The sequence below is a fragment of the Aquarana catesbeiana genome, linkage group LG03 (assembly GCF_042186555.1).
Source record: "Aquarana catesbeiana isolate 2022-GZ linkage group LG03, ASM4218655v1, whole genome shotgun sequence".
NCBI classification, from domain to species: domain Eukaryota; kingdom Metazoa; phylum Chordata; class Amphibia; order Anura; family Ranidae; genus Aquarana; species Aquarana catesbeiana.
The window spans coordinates 675,997,732-676,009,829 of record NC_133326.1 but is presented as its reverse complement, the minus strand read 5'-3'; the positions used below and the strand labels follow the sequence as shown (position 1 = coordinate 676,009,829).

The 12,098-nt window shown below is 50.7% G+C and overlaps 27 non-coding genes across 27 annotated transcripts; all 27 read left to right on the top strand.

The window, feature by feature from the left end:
- The first annotated feature begins 58 nt into the window (after positions 1-58).
- TRNAT-AGU (transfer RNA threonine (anticodon AGU)) lies at positions 59-132 on the top strand. The gene has a single exon. It is a non-coding gene; the product is annotated as a tRNA-Thr (tRNA).
- A 161-nt stretch (positions 133-293) lies between these two features.
- TRNAT-AGU (transfer RNA threonine (anticodon AGU)) lies at positions 294-367 on the top strand. Its single transcript has one exon. It is a non-coding gene; the product is annotated as a tRNA-Thr (tRNA).
- A 539-nt stretch (positions 368-906) lies between these two features.
- Positions 907-988, top strand: TRNAS-GCU (transfer RNA serine (anticodon GCU)). The gene has a single exon. It is a non-coding gene; the product is annotated as a tRNA-Ser (tRNA).
- A 429-nt stretch (positions 989-1,417) lies between these two features.
- Positions 1,418-1,491, top strand: TRNAT-AGU (transfer RNA threonine (anticodon AGU)). Its single transcript has one exon. It is a non-coding gene; the product is annotated as a tRNA-Thr (tRNA).
- A 161-nt stretch (positions 1,492-1,652) lies between these two features.
- TRNAT-AGU (transfer RNA threonine (anticodon AGU)) lies at positions 1,653-1,726 on the top strand. The gene has a single exon. It is a non-coding gene; the product is annotated as a tRNA-Thr (tRNA).
- Positions 1,727-2,265: 539 nt separating this feature from the next.
- Positions 2,266-2,347, top strand: TRNAS-GCU (transfer RNA serine (anticodon GCU)). Its single transcript has one exon. It is a non-coding gene; the product is annotated as a tRNA-Ser (tRNA).
- A 428-nt stretch (positions 2,348-2,775) lies between these two features.
- TRNAT-AGU (transfer RNA threonine (anticodon AGU)) lies at positions 2,776-2,849 on the top strand. Its single transcript has one exon. It is a non-coding gene; the product is annotated as a tRNA-Thr (tRNA).
- A 161-nt stretch (positions 2,850-3,010) lies between these two features.
- Positions 3,011-3,084, top strand: TRNAT-AGU (transfer RNA threonine (anticodon AGU)). Its single transcript has one exon. It is a non-coding gene; the product is annotated as a tRNA-Thr (tRNA).
- Positions 3,085-3,623: 539 nt separating this feature from the next.
- Positions 3,624-3,705, top strand: TRNAS-GCU (transfer RNA serine (anticodon GCU)). The gene has a single exon. It is a non-coding gene; the product is annotated as a tRNA-Ser (tRNA).
- Positions 3,706-4,140: 435 nt separating this feature from the next.
- On the top strand, positions 4,141-4,214 carry TRNAT-AGU (transfer RNA threonine (anticodon AGU)). The gene has a single exon. It is a non-coding gene; the product is annotated as a tRNA-Thr (tRNA).
- A 161-nt stretch (positions 4,215-4,375) lies between these two features.
- Positions 4,376-4,449, top strand: TRNAT-AGU (transfer RNA threonine (anticodon AGU)). The gene has a single exon. It is a non-coding gene; the product is annotated as a tRNA-Thr (tRNA).
- A 539-nt stretch (positions 4,450-4,988) lies between these two features.
- Positions 4,989-5,070, top strand: TRNAS-GCU (transfer RNA serine (anticodon GCU)). Its single transcript has one exon. It is a non-coding gene; the product is annotated as a tRNA-Ser (tRNA).
- Positions 5,071-5,513: 443 nt separating this feature from the next.
- TRNAT-AGU (transfer RNA threonine (anticodon AGU)) lies at positions 5,514-5,587 on the top strand. The gene has a single exon. It is a non-coding gene; the product is annotated as a tRNA-Thr (tRNA).
- Positions 5,588-5,748: 161 nt separating this feature from the next.
- TRNAT-AGU (transfer RNA threonine (anticodon AGU)) lies at positions 5,749-5,822 on the top strand. Its single transcript has one exon. It is a non-coding gene; the product is annotated as a tRNA-Thr (tRNA).
- A 539-nt stretch (positions 5,823-6,361) lies between these two features.
- On the top strand, positions 6,362-6,443 carry TRNAS-GCU (transfer RNA serine (anticodon GCU)). Its single transcript has one exon. It is a non-coding gene; the product is annotated as a tRNA-Ser (tRNA).
- A 433-nt stretch (positions 6,444-6,876) lies between these two features.
- Positions 6,877-6,950, top strand: TRNAT-AGU (transfer RNA threonine (anticodon AGU)). The gene has a single exon. It is a non-coding gene; the product is annotated as a tRNA-Thr (tRNA).
- A 161-nt stretch (positions 6,951-7,111) lies between these two features.
- Positions 7,112-7,185, top strand: TRNAT-AGU (transfer RNA threonine (anticodon AGU)). Its single transcript has one exon. It is a non-coding gene; the product is annotated as a tRNA-Thr (tRNA).
- Positions 7,186-7,724: 539 nt separating this feature from the next.
- On the top strand, positions 7,725-7,806 carry TRNAS-GCU (transfer RNA serine (anticodon GCU)). The gene has a single exon. It is a non-coding gene; the product is annotated as a tRNA-Ser (tRNA).
- A 431-nt stretch (positions 7,807-8,237) lies between these two features.
- TRNAT-AGU (transfer RNA threonine (anticodon AGU)) lies at positions 8,238-8,311 on the top strand. The gene has a single exon. It is a non-coding gene; the product is annotated as a tRNA-Thr (tRNA).
- A 161-nt stretch (positions 8,312-8,472) lies between these two features.
- Positions 8,473-8,546, top strand: TRNAT-AGU (transfer RNA threonine (anticodon AGU)). The gene has a single exon. It is a non-coding gene; the product is annotated as a tRNA-Thr (tRNA).
- A 539-nt stretch (positions 8,547-9,085) lies between these two features.
- Positions 9,086-9,167, top strand: TRNAS-GCU (transfer RNA serine (anticodon GCU)). Its single transcript has one exon. It is a non-coding gene; the product is annotated as a tRNA-Ser (tRNA).
- A 440-nt stretch (positions 9,168-9,607) lies between these two features.
- Positions 9,608-9,681, top strand: TRNAT-AGU (transfer RNA threonine (anticodon AGU)). The gene has a single exon. It is a non-coding gene; the product is annotated as a tRNA-Thr (tRNA).
- A 161-nt stretch (positions 9,682-9,842) lies between these two features.
- Positions 9,843-9,916, top strand: TRNAT-AGU (transfer RNA threonine (anticodon AGU)). Its single transcript has one exon. It is a non-coding gene; the product is annotated as a tRNA-Thr (tRNA).
- Positions 9,917-10,455: 539 nt separating this feature from the next.
- TRNAS-GCU (transfer RNA serine (anticodon GCU)) lies at positions 10,456-10,537 on the top strand. The gene has a single exon. It is a non-coding gene; the product is annotated as a tRNA-Ser (tRNA).
- A 431-nt stretch (positions 10,538-10,968) lies between these two features.
- Positions 10,969-11,042, top strand: TRNAT-AGU (transfer RNA threonine (anticodon AGU)). The gene has a single exon. It is a non-coding gene; the product is annotated as a tRNA-Thr (tRNA).
- Positions 11,043-11,203: 161 nt separating this feature from the next.
- Positions 11,204-11,277, top strand: TRNAT-AGU (transfer RNA threonine (anticodon AGU)). Its single transcript has one exon. It is a non-coding gene; the product is annotated as a tRNA-Thr (tRNA).
- Positions 11,278-11,816: 539 nt separating this feature from the next.
- Positions 11,817-11,898, top strand: TRNAS-GCU (transfer RNA serine (anticodon GCU)). The gene has a single exon. It is a non-coding gene; the product is annotated as a tRNA-Ser (tRNA).
- Positions 11,899-12,098: the final 200 nt, after the last annotated feature.

The window sequence follows — 12,098 nt, the reverse complement described above, 5'->3', positions numbered from 1 at the left end:
GCTCACTCCTGCACCCACTCTGCACTTGACTGGGTTGCAAAGGACTTGCCCCAAGTGAGGCGCTGTGGCTTAGTTGGTGAAAGCGCCTGTCTAGTAAACAGGAGATCCTGAGTTCAAATCTCAGCAGTGCCTGCCGTGGAGTCTTTCCATTTATAAAGTTTTCAGTTTTGCGCAAGCTTAATGGCACCCTTGAGTCTCCCAAGCGTGGTAGGTTTCTAACCCGGTGCTAGCCTGACGGAAGACCTTGCCTCCAAAGATTTGAAAAATTCTCACAAGGGGCTTGCCCCAAGTGAGGCGCTGTGGCTTAGTTGGTGAAAGCGCCTGTCTAGTAAACAGGAGATCCTGAGTTCAAATCTCAGCAGTGCCTGCCACAGAGTCCTTCCATTTATAACATTTTCAGTATTGCACGAGCTCCATGTCCCCCCTCAGTCTGCCAAGCGTGGTAGATTACCAACCCAGTGCTGGACTTCTGGAAGACCTTGCCTCCAACGACTTGAAAAATTCTCACTGAACATACCAGCCTATTAGGCTAAAGATCAGTCCTGGATGCCCTTTTGAATGCAGGGGACTTGGTCTTTGGAGGGAGCACGCCTTCCCATCAACATTCTGGAGCAGAGAACAATTCAGGCCTCCCTTCAATGTTGGATACCTCTTCTTCTGTGAGAACCGCAGATGGGAATCCAGTTGGACAGACAATGCCATGGGTGTGGCCTACGTCAATCACCAAGGGGGTCACCAAAGGTGGTACAGCTCAGAAGGAAGCATATTGCCCCAGGAGAACATGGTGCTCAGACATACTCAGACTCCTGCCAGATTCTCCGTGTGCCCTCCCAGATTGCCGGAATCTGGCTAAGCCCTTCTCAAAAACCACAGACAAGAAACTGCACAAGGTTCTAGATCACACATGACGAGGTGGCCGAGTGGTTAAGGCGATGGACTGCTAATCCATTGTGCTCTGCACGCATGGGTTCGAATCCCATCCTCGTCGGTAGTTTAGTTCATAATCCATGTAAATGTGCGTAACGTAAAGCATCTTATGGCACGATAGTCTTCAACACATTGAAAAAAAAAAAAAAAAAAGGACACAGTCACCCTAGACAATCAATCTACCTACATTCCGTGCCCCTTATCTTCGGCCCAATCCACAGCACTCACCTCTGCACTCAATCACCCCCATGCATGGCTCTCACCTCTGCACCCAGCCGCCCCCAACCAGAGCTCTTCACATCCCTGACCGGACATAGCTCCCGCTTTTGTTCTCCCCTCTGTCCACAGCTTTAACCTCTGTGCACTCCCCTTCCCCTTCACAGCTCCAGCTCCAGCTCCAGCCCCAGCCCCGGCATTCCTATTACACACAGCGCTCACTCCTGCACCCACTCTGCACTTGACTGGGTTGCAAAGGACTTGCCCCAAGTGAGGCGCTGTGGCTTAGTTGGTGAAAGCGCCTGTCTAGTAAACAGGAGATCCTGAGTTCAAATCTCAGCAGTGCCTGCCGTGGAGTCTTTCCATTTATAAAGTTTTCAGTTTTGCGCAAGCTTAATGGCACCCTTGAGTCTCCCAAGCGTGGTAGGTTTCTAACCCGGTGCTAGCCTGACGGAAGACCTTGCCTCCAAAGATTTGAAAAATTCTCACAAGGGGCTTGCCCCAAGTGAGGCGCTGTGGCTTAGTTGGTGAAAGCGCCTGTCTAGTAAACAGGAGATCCTGAGTTCAAATCTCAGCAGTGCCTGCCACGGAGTCCTTCCATTTATAACATTTTCAGTATTGCACGAGCTCCATGTCCCCCCTCAGTCTGCCAAGCGTGGTAGATTACCAACCCAGTGCTGGACTTCTGGAAGACCTTGCCTCCAACGACTTGAAAAATTCTCACTGAACATACCAGCCTATTAGGCTAAAGATCAGTCCTGGATGCCCTTTTGAATGCAGGGGACTTGGTCTTTGGAGGGAGCACGCCTTCCCATCAACATTCTGGAGCAGAGAACAATTCAGGCCTCCCTTCAATGTTGGATACCTCTTCTTCTGTGAGAACCGCAGATGGGAATCCAGTTGGACAGACAATGCCATGGGTGTGGCCTACGTCAATCACCAAGGGGGTCACCAAAGGTGGTACAGCTCAGAAGGAAGCATATTGCCCCAGGAGAACATGGTGCTCAGACATACTCAGACTCCTGCCAGATTCTCCGTGTGCCCTCCCAGATTGCCGGAATCTGGCTAAGCCCTTCTCAAAAACCACAGACAAGAAACTGCACAAGGTTCTAGATCACACATGACGAGGTGGCCGAGTGGTTAAGGCGATGGACTGCTAATCCATTGTGCTCTGCACGCATGGGTTCGAATCCCATCCTCGTCGGTAGTTTAGTTCATAATCCATGTAAATGTGCGTAACGTAAAGCATCTTATGGCACGATAGTCTTCAACACATTGAAAAAAAAAAAAAAAAAGGACACAGTCACCCTAGACAATCAATCTACCTACATTCCGTGCCCCTTATCTTCGGCCCAATCCACAGCACTCACCTCTGCACTCAATCACCCCCATGCATGGCTCTCACCTCTGCACCCAGCCGCCCCCAACCAGAGCTCTTCACATCCCTGACCGGACATAGCTCCCGCTTTTGTTCTCCCCTCTGTCCACAGCTTTAACCTCTGTGCACTCCCCTTCCCCTTCACAGCTCCAGCTCCAGCTCCAGCCCCAGCCCCGGCATTCCTATTACACACAGCGCTCACTCCTGCACCCACTCTGCACTTGACTGGGTTGCAAAGGACTTGCCCCAAGTGAGGCGCTGTGGCTTAGTTGGTGAAAGCGCCTGTCTAGTAAACAGGAGATCCTGAGTTCAAATCTCAGCAGTGCCTGCCGTGGAGTCTTTCCATTTATAAAGTTTTCAGTTTTGCGCAAGCTTAATGGCACCCTTGAGTCTCCCAAGCGTGGTAGGTTTCTAACCCGGTGCTAGCCTGACGGAAGACCTTGCCTCCAAAGATTTGAAAAATTCTCACAAGGGGCTTGCCCCAAGTGAGGCGCTGTGGCTTAGTTGGTGAAAGCGCCTGTCTAGTAAACAGGAGATCCTGAGTTCAAATCTCAGCAGTGCCTGCCACGGAGTCCTTCCATTTATAACATTTTCAGTATTGCACGAGCTCCATGTCCCCCCTCAGTCTGCCAAGCGTGGTAGATTACCAACCCAGTGCTGGACTTCTGGAAGACCTTGCCTCCAACGACTTGAAAAATTCTCACTGAACATACCAGCCTATTAGGCTAAAGATCAGTCCTGGATGCCCTTTTGAATGCAGGGGACTTGGTCTTTGGAGGGAGCACGCCTTCCCATCAACATTCTGGAGCAGAGAACAATTCAGGCCTCCCTTCAATGTTGGATACCTCTTCTTCTGTGAGAACCGCAGATGGGAATCCAGTTGGACAGACAATGCCATGGGTGTGGCCTACGTCAATCACCAAGGGGGTCACCAAAGGTGGTACAGCTCAGAAGGAAGCATATTGCCCCAGGAGAACATGGTGCTCAGACATACTCAGACTCCTGCCAGATTCTCCGTGTGCCCTCCCAGATTGCCGGAATCTGGCTAAGCCCTTCTCAAAAACCACAGACAAGAAACTGCACAAGGTTCTAGATCACACATGACGAGGTGGCCGAGTGGTTAAGGCGATGGACTGCTAATCCATTGTGCTCTGCACGCATGGGTTCGAATCCCATCCTCGTCGGTAGTTTAGTTCATAATCCATGTAAATGTGCGTAACGTAAAGCATCTTATGGCACGATAGTCTTCAACACATTGAAAAAAAAAAAAAAAAAAAAAAAAGGACACAGTCACCCTAGACAATCAATCTACCTACATTCCGTGCCCCTTATCTTCGGCCCAATCCACAGCACTCACCTCTGCACTCAATCACCCCCATGCATGGCTCTCACCTCTGCACCCAGCCGCCCCCAACCAGAGCTCTTCACATCCCTGACCGGACATAGCTCCCGCTTTTGTTCTCCCCTCTGTCCACAGCTTTAACCTCTGTGCACTCCCCTTCCCCTTCACAGCTCCAGCTCCAGCTCCAGCCCCAGCCCCGGCATTCCTATTACACACAGCGCTCACTCCTGCACCCACTCTGCACTTGACTGGGTTGCAAAGGACTTGCCCCAAGTGAGGCGCTGTGGCTTAGTTGGTGAAAGCGCCTGTCTAGTAAACAGGAGATCCTGAGTTCAAATCTCAGCAGTGCCTGCCGTGGAGTCTTTCCATTTATAAAGTTTTCAGTTTTGCGCAAGCTTAATGGCACCCTTGAGTCTCCCAAGCGTGGTAGGTTTCTAACCCGGTGCTAGCCTGACGGAAGACCTTGCCTCCAAAGATTTGAAAAATTCTCACAAGGGGCTTGCCCCAAGTGAGGCGCTGTGGCTTAGTTGGTGAAAGCGCCTGTCTAGTAAACAGGAGATCCTGAGTTCAAATCTCAGCAGTGCCTGCCACGGAGTCCTTCCATTTATAACATTTTCAGTATTGCACGAGCTCCATGTCCCCCCTCAGTCTGCCAAGCGTGGTAGATTACCAACCCAGTGCTGGACTTCTGGAAGACCTTGCCTCCAACGACTTGAAAAATTCTCACTGAACATACCAGCCTATTAGGCTAAAGATCAGTCCTAGATGCCCTTTTGAATGCAGGGGACTTGGTCTTTGGAGGGAGCACGCCTTCCCATCAACATTCTGGAGCAGAGAACAATTCAGGCCTCCCTTCAATGTTGGATACCTCTTCTTCTGTGAGAACCGCAGATGGGAATCCAGTTGGACAGACAATGCCATGGGTGTGGCCTACGTCAATCACCAAGGGGGTCACCAAAGGTGGTACAGCTCAGAAGGAAGCATATTGCCCCAGGAGAACATGGTGCTCAGACATACTCAGACTCCTGCCAGATTCTCCGTGTGCCCTCCCAGATTGCCGGAATCTGGCTAAGCCCTTCTCAAAAACCACAGACAAGAAACTGCACAAGGTTCTAGATCACACATGACGAGGTGGCCGAGTGGTTAAGGCGATGGACTGCTAATCCATTGTGCTCTGCACGCATGGGTTCGAATCCCATCCTCGTCGGTAGTTTAGTTCATAATCCATGTAAATGTGCGTAACGTAAAGCATCTTATGGCACGATAGTCTTCAACACATTGAAAAAAAAAAAAAAAAAAAAAAAAAAAAAAAAGGACACAGTCACCCTAGACAATCAATCTACCTACATTCCGTGCCCCTTATCTTCGGCCCAATCCACAGCACTCACCTCTGCACTCAATCACCCCCATGCATGGCTCTCACCTCTGCACCCAGCCGCCCCCAACCAGAGCTCTTCACATCCCTGACCGGACATAGCTCCCGCTTTTGTTCTCCCCTCTGTCCACAGCTTTAACCTCTGTGCACTCCCCTTCCCCTTCACAGCTCCAGCTCCAGCTCCAGCCCCAGCCCCGGCATTCCTATTACACACAGCGCTCACTCCTGCACCCACTCTGCACTTGACTGGGTTGCAAAGGACTTGCCCCAAGTGAGGCGCTGTGGCTTAGTTGGTGAAAGCGCCTGTCTAGTAAACAGGAGATCCTGAGTTCAAATCTCAGCAGTGCCTGCCGTGGAGTCTTTCCATTTATAAAGTTTTCAGTTTTGCGCAAGCTTAATGGCACCCTTGAGTCTCCCAAGCGTGGTAGGTTTCTAACCCGGTGCTAGCCTGACGGAAGACCTTGCCTCCAAAGATTTGAAAAATTCTCACAAGGGGCTTGCCCCAAGTGAGGCGCTGTGGCTTAGTTGGTGAAAGCGCCTGTCTAGTAAACAGGAGATCCTGAGTTCAAATCTCAGCAGTGCCTGCCACGGAGTCCTTCCATTTATAACATTTTCAGTATTGCACGAGCTCCATGTCCCCCCTCAGTCTGCCAAGCGTGGTAGATTACCAACCCAGTGCTGGACTTCTGGAAGACCTTGCCTCCAACGACTTGAAAAATTCTCACTGAACATACCAGCCTATTAGGCTAAAGATCAGTCCTGGATGCCCTTTTGAATGCAGGGGACTTGGTCTTTGGAGGGAGCACGCCTTCCCATCAACATTCTGGAGCAGAGAACAATTCAGGCCTCCCTTCAATGTTGGATACCTCTTCTTCTGTGAGAACCGCAGATGGGAATCCAGTTGGACAGACAATGCCATGGGTGTGGCCTACGTCAATCACCAAGGGGGTCACCAAAGGTGGTACAGCTCAGAAGGAAGCATATTGCCCCAGGAGAACATGGTGCTCAGACATACTCAGACTCCTGCCAGATTCTCCGTGTGCCCTCCCAGATTGCCGGAATCTGGCTAAGCCCTTCTCAAAAACCACAGACAAGAAACTGCACAAGGTTCTAGATCACACATGACGAGGTGGCCGAGTGGTTAAGGCGATGGACTGCTAATCCATTGTGCTCTGCACGCATGGGTTCGAATCCCATCCTCGTCGGTAGTTTAGTTCATAATCCATGTAAATGTGCGTAACGTAAAGCATCTTATGGCACGATAGTCTTCAACACATTGAAAAAAAAAAAAAAAAAAAAAAGGACACAGTCACCCTAGACAATCAATCTACCTACATTCCGTGCCCCTTATCTTCGGCCCAATCCACAGCACTCACCTCTGCACTCAATCACCCCCATGCATGGCTCTCACCTCTGCACCCAGCCGCCCCCAACCAGAGCTCTTCACATCCCTGACCGGACATAGCTCCCGCTTTTGTTCTCCCCTCTGTCCACAGCTTTAACCTCTGTGCACTCCCCTTCCCCTTCACAGCTCCAGCTCCAGCTCCAGCTCCAGCCCCGGCATTCCTATTACACACAGCGCTCACTCCTGCACCCACTCTGCACTTGACTGGGTTGCAAAGGACTTGCCCCAAGTGAGGCGCTGTGGCTTAGTTGGTGAAAGCGCCTGTCTAGTAAACAGGAGATCCTGAGTTCAAATCTCAGCAGTGCCTGCCGTGGAGTCTTTCCATTTATAAAGTTTTCAGTTTTGCGCAAGCTTAATGGCACCCTTGAGTCTCCCAAGCGTGGTAGGTTTCTAACCCGGTGCTAGCCTGACGGAAGACCTTGCCTCCAAAGATTTGAAAAATTCTCACAAGGGGCTTGCCCCAAGTGAGGCGCTGTGGCTTAGTTGGTGAAAGCGCCTGTCTAGTAAACAGGAGATCCTGAGTTCAAATCTCAGCAGTGCCTGCCACGGAGTCCTTCCATTTATAACATTTTCAGTATTGCACGAGCTCCATGTCCCCCCTCAGTCTGCCAAGCGTGGTAGATTACCAACCCAGTGCTGGACTTCTGGAAGACCTTGCCTCCAACGACTTGAAAAATTCTCACTGAACATACCAGCCTATTAGGCTAAAGATCAGTCCTGGATGCCCTTTTGAATGCAGGGGACTTGGTCTTTGGAGGGAGCACGCCTTCCCATCAACATTCTGGAGCAGAGAACAATTCAGGCCTCCCTTCAATGTTGGATACCTCTTCTTCTGTGAGAACCGCAGATGGGAATCCAGTTGGACAGACAATGCCATGGGTGTGGCCTACGTCAATCACCAAGGGGGTCACCAAAGGTGGTACAGCTCAGAAGGAAGCATATTGCCCCAGGAGAACATGGTGCTCAGACATACTCAGACTCCTGCCAGATTCTCCGTGTGCCCTCCCAGATTGCCGGAATCTGGCTAAGCCCTTCTCAAAAACCACAGACAAGAAACTGCACAAGGTTCTAGATCACACATGACGAGGTGGCCGAGTGGTTAAGGCGATGGACTGCTAATCCATTGTGCTCTGCACGCATGGGTTCGAATCCCATCCTCGTCGGTAGTTTAGTTCATAATCCATGTAAATGTGCGTAACGTAAAGCATCTTATGGCACGATAGTCTTCAACACATTGAAAAAAAAAAAAAAAAAAAAGGACACAGTCACCCTAGACAATCAATCTACCTACATTCCGTGCCCCTTATCTTCGGCCCAATCCACAGCACTCACCTCTGCACTCAATCACCCCCATGCATGGCTCTCACCTCTGCACCCAGCCGCCCCCAACCAGAGCTCTTCACATCCCTGACCGGACATAGCTCCCGCTTTTGTTCTCCCCTCTGTCCACAGCTTTAACCTCTGTGCACTCCCCTTCCCCTTCACAGCTCCAGCTCCAGCTCCAGCCCCAGCCCCGGCATTCCTATTACACACAGCGCTCACTCCTGCACCCACTCTGCACTTGACTGGGTTGCAAAGGACTTGCCCCAAGTGAGGCGCTGTGGCTTAGTTGGTGAAAGCGCCTGTCTAGTAAACAGGAGATCCTGAGTTCAAATCTCAGCAGTGCCTGCCGTGGAGTCTTTCCATTTATAAAGTTTTCAGTTTTGCGCAAGCTTAATGGCACCCTTGAGTCTCCCAAGCGTGGTAGGTTTCTAACCCGGTGCTAGCCTGACGGAAGACCTTGCCTCCAAAGATTTGAAAAATTCTCACAAGGGGCTTGCCCCAAGTGAGGCGCTGTGGCTTAGTTGGTGAAAGCGCCTGTCTAGTAAACAGGAGATCCTGAGTTCAAATCTCAGCAGTGCCTGCCACGGAGTCCTTCCATTTATAACATTTTCAGTATTGCACGAGCTCCATGTCCCCCCTCAGTCTGCCAAGCGTGGTAGATTACCAACCCAGTGCTGGACTTCTGGAAGACCTTGCCTCCAACGACTTGAAAAATTCTCACTGAACATACCAGCCTATTAGGCTAAAGATCAGTCCTGGATGCCCTTTTGAATGCAGGGGACTTGGTCTTTGGAGGGAGCACGCCTTCCCATCAACATTCTGGAGCAGAGAACAATTCAGGCCTCCCTTCAATGTTGGATACCTCTTCTTCTGTGAGAACCGCAGATGGGAATCCAGTTGGACAGACAATGCCATGGGTGTGGCCTACGTCAATCACCAAGGGGGTCACCAAAGGTGGTACAGCTCAGAAGGAAGCATATTGCCCCAGGAGAACATGGTGCTCAGACATACTCAGACTCCTGCCAGATTCTCCGTGTGCCCTCCCAGATTGCCGGAATCTGGCTAAGCCCTTCTCAAAAACCACAGACAAGAAACTGCACAAGGTTCTAGATCACACATGACGAGGTGGCCGAGTGGTTAAGGCGATGGACTGCTAATCCATTGTGCTCTGCACGCATGGGTTCGAATCCCATCCTCGTCGGTAGTTTAGTTCATAATCCATGTAAATGTGCGTAACGTAAAGCATCTTATGGCACGATAGTCTTCAACACATTGAAAAAAAAAAAAAAAAAAAAAAAAAAAAAGGACACAGTCACCCTAGACAATCAATCTACCTACATTCCGTGCCCCTTATCTTCGGCCCAATCCACAGCACTCACCTCTGCACTCAATCACCCCCATGCATGGCTCTCACCTCTGCACCCAGCCGCCCCCAACCAGAGCTCTTCACATCCCTGACCGGACATAGCTCCCGCTTTTGTTCTCCCCTCTGTCCACAGCTTTAACCTCTGTGCACTCCCCTTCCCCTTCACAGCTCCAGCTCCAGCTCCAGCCCCAGCCCCGGCATTCCTATTACACACAGCGCTCACTCCTGCACCCACTCTGCACTTGACTGGGTTGCAAAGGACTTGCCCCAAGTGAGGCGCTGTGGCTTAGTTGGTGAAAGCGCCTGTCTAGTAAACAGGAGATCCTGAGTTCAAATCTCAGCAGTGCCTGCCGTGGAGTCTTTCCATTTATAAAGTTTTCAGTTTTGCGCAAGCTTAATGGCACCCTTGAGTCTCCCAAGCGTGGTAGGTTTCTAACCCGGTGCTAGCCTGACGGAAGACCTTGCCTCCAAAGATTTGAAAAATTCTCACAAGGGGCTTGCCCCAAGTGAGGCGCTGTGGCTTAGTTGGTGAAAGCGCCTGTCTAGTAAACAGGAGATCCTGAGTTCAAATCTCAGCAGTGCCTGCCACGGAGTCCTTCCATTTATAACATTTTCAGTATTGCACGAGCTCCATGTCCCCCCTCAGTCTGCCAAGCGTGGTAGATTACCAACCCAGTGCTGGACTTCTGGAAGACCTTGCCTCCAACGACTTGAAAAATTCTCACTGAACATACCAGCCTATTAGGCTAAAGATCAGTCCTGGATGCCCTTTTGAATGCAGGGGACTTGGTCTTTGGAGGGAGCACGCCTTCCCATCAACATTCTGGAGCAGAGAACAATTCAGGCCTCCCTTCAATGTTGGATACCTCTTCTTCTGTGAGAACTGCAGATGGGAATCCAGTTGGACAGACAATGCCATGGGTGTGGCCTACGTCAATCACCAAGGGGGTCACCAAAGGTGGTACAGCTCAGAAGGAAGCATATTGCCCCAGGAGAACATGGTGCTCAGACATACTCAGACTCCTGCCATATTCTCCGTGTGCCCTCCCAGATTGCCGGAATCTGGCTAAGCCCTTCTCAAAAACCACAGACAAGAAACTGCACAAGGTTCTAGATCACACATGACGAGGTGGCCGAGTGGTTAAGGCGATGGACTGCTAATCCATTGTGCTCTGCACGCATGGGTTCGAATCCCATCCTCGTCGGTAGTTTAGTTCATAATCCATGTAAATGTGCGTAACGTAAAGCATCTTATGGCACGATAGTCTTCAACACATTGAAAAAAAAAAAAAAAAAAAAGGACACAGTCACCCTAGACAATCAATCTACCTACATTCCGTGCCCCTTATCTTCGGCCCAATCCACAGCACTCACCTCTGCACTCAATCACCCCCATGCATGGCTCTCACCTCTGCACCCAGCCGCCCCCAACCAGAGCTCTTCACATCCCTGACCGGACATAGCTCCCGCTTTTGTTCTCCCCTCTGTCCACAGCTTTAACCTCTGTGCACTCCCCTTCCCCTTCACAGCTCCAGCTCCAGCTCCAGCCCCAGCCCCGGCATTCCTATTACACACAGCGCTCACTCCTGCACCCACTCTGCACTTGACTGGGTTGCAAAGGACTTGCCCCAAGTGAGGCGCTGTGGCTTAGTTGGTGAAAGCGCCTGTCTAGTAAACAGGAGATCCTGAGTTCAAATCTCAGCAGTGCCTGCCGTGGAGTCTTTCCATTTATAAAGTTTTCAGTTTTGCGCAAGCTTAATGGCACCCTTGAGTCTCCCAAGCGTGGTAGGTTTCTAACCCGGTGCTAGCCTGACGGAAGACCTTGCCTCCAAAGATTTGAAAAATTCTCACAAGGGGCTTGCCCCAAGTGAGGCGCTGTGGCTTAGTTGGTGAAAGCGCCTGTCTAGTAAACAGGAGATCCTGAGTTCAAATCTCAGCAGTGCCTGCCACGGAGTCCTTCCATTTATAACATTTTCAGTATTGCACGAGCTCCATGTCCCCCCTCAGTCTGCCAAGCGTGGTAGATTACCAACCCAGTGCTGGACTTCTGGAAGACCTTGCCTCCAACGACTTGAAAAATTCTCACTGAACATACCAGCCTATTAGGCTAAAGATCAGTCCTGGATGCCCTTTTGAATGCAGGGGACTTGGTCTTTGGAGGGAGCACGCCTTCCCATCAACATTCTGGAGCAGAGAACAATTCAGGCCTCCCTTCAATGTTGGATACCTCTTCTTCTGTGAGAACCGCAGATGGGAATCCAGTTGGACAGACAATGCCATGGGTGTGGCCTACGTCAATCACCAAGGGGGTCACCAAAGGTGGTACAGCTCAGAAGGAAGCATATTGCCCCAGGAGAACATGGTGCTCAGACATACTCAGACTCCTGCCAGATTCTCCGTGTGCCCTCCCAGATTGCCGGAATCTGGCTAAGCCCTTCTCAAAAACCACAGACAAGAAACTGCACAAGGTTCTAGATCACACATGACGAGGTGGCCGAGTGGTTAAGGCGATGGACTGCTAATCCATTGTGCTCTGCACGCATGGGTTCGAATCCCATCCTCGTCGGTAGTTTAGTTCATAATCCATGTAAATGTGCGTAACGTAAAGCATCTTATGGCACGATAGTCTTCAACACATTGAAAAAAAAAAAAAAGGACACAGTCACCCTAGACAATCAATCTACCTACATTCCGTGCCCCTTATCTTCGGCCCAATCCACAGCACTCACCTCTGCACTCAATCACCCCCATGCATGGCTCTCACCT